Below are 1,841 nucleotides of genomic sequence, written 5' to 3'. Positions count from 1 at the left end.
AAAACAACACATTTGTTAAACTATTTTTTAAAACATTACTATCCATGAAAAAAAATATACCCAAATATTTAGTTGGACAAAATATAAAGCTAAAGAAGACGGTATAAATAGGTGTATTTCTGACTTTAGAAACGAATTTTGTAAGAGTTGAAAAAGTTTTCTTTCTAATATAAAGTAATAATTTATTTTAATGAAATTTATGTGGCCACCTTCTCTTAGGTCACAATCGATCAATTTATAGAAGTAAGTTATGCTTGAAATTCACTTTATATTAATATAAAGAAAAATATTTTAATTAAGATAGCATTAAACCTAAAATGCATGATTGTCATAAAGGTCTGTTTTGGGGACCCTTTTGATCATCATTTTCTGGAATATTTGAAACTTATCAAAAGACCCACTTTCTCTTTTTGTCTGGAAGCAGTTGTTGACTAAGAGCTAAGAGACAGTGAGAAAAGTATAGTTTTTTATTTATCATTATTTGGGTATTATGCTACAAATAAATATGTCGTTTTACTTGCACAGGAGTTGCAGACCGTGACTAATTCCTAGGACTATTTTTTACCATACAAGTATGTGTAATTTGCATTTGTTTTCTACATTTTAAGTAATTTATATTGATATTCATCATGATGGATAACATAATATGTTATGATGTAAAATATATATATATTTTCTGATTTTTAGAAAAAAAAAATGTGTTGCAATTTATAGAAAGAAGCACAATATGGTCATGTGAGATAATAAGTTCACAAATATTGCTATGAATTAAAAGATTATTAAAAAAAATTACATACTTTAAAATTTTTCAGTAATATTAAAATATTTTTATTTATTATAAAAATATTAATCATATATTGTGATTTGGTGATAGACCTTTAATTAAAATAAGTTGAAAATCATGATAATAATGTTAATATGTAGTTATATTGTAATGTTTAAATTAATAAAAATAAAAGTTTATATAGATTTAATTTTTACTTTTTAAACATATCTACATTGACTCTATATATTGAGCTTTTTATTCTAACTTAGTGTTTTGAATATTTTTAACAAACTTCACGTCATAAAATGAAACAAAACCACTAAATGAGTCTTATTGTTTTAAGAGTGATGAAAATTCAAGATTTTAATGTCATTTTAAACAAGAATTACTCGTAATTGACAATAAAATATAACTATAACACAATGCTAACTATCTGTATTTTTTAAAATATAGATATATTGAATAGAAAAATAAAATTAGCATCGTGCTAAGTTAAAATCAAACATTACTTTGAGTTATGCAAACTCAACTATTACTTAAAGTTAATAAAAGCTCTTTCGCGCTTATTGAAATATTAATTTAAACAACTCACCCATTTACTTAGATAATATTTAACTAAAATCTTAATACATGCAACATTTAAAATTTATCTCATAATTTAACCATACATTATTCTGAAAACACTTCAATAATATTATACAATTTAGAAGCAGCACCGCACAAATATATCATTGGCTTAAGTGATACATATATAACGTAATACAAACAAAAATAATAAGTTAATTAAAACCCTCTTTCCTAATTAAATTACCAATTTAAACAAATTGCCTAAAGTAAATTCACATCGTACTTTGACTTTGTTGTATACCTACACATTCAAAATACTCAAGTTACATGTTGTAGATTGAATTTGTTATTTCTAACAAATTTAATTTATAAAGATTTGATATAGCTAAAGATAATAATGTATAAATATAGTTTAACGGTATCATGTAATAAAAATAACATCATATAATTATATATATATATATATATATATATATATATATATATATATATATATATATATATATAT

This window comes from Vigna radiata, chromosome 6, assembly GCF_000741045.1.
Source record: "Vigna radiata var. radiata cultivar VC1973A chromosome 6, Vradiata_ver6, whole genome shotgun sequence".
NCBI classification, from domain to species: Eukaryota; Viridiplantae; Streptophyta; class Magnoliopsida; order Fabales; family Fabaceae; genus Vigna; species Vigna radiata.
Note: the sequence above shows the minus strand (reverse complement) of the source record.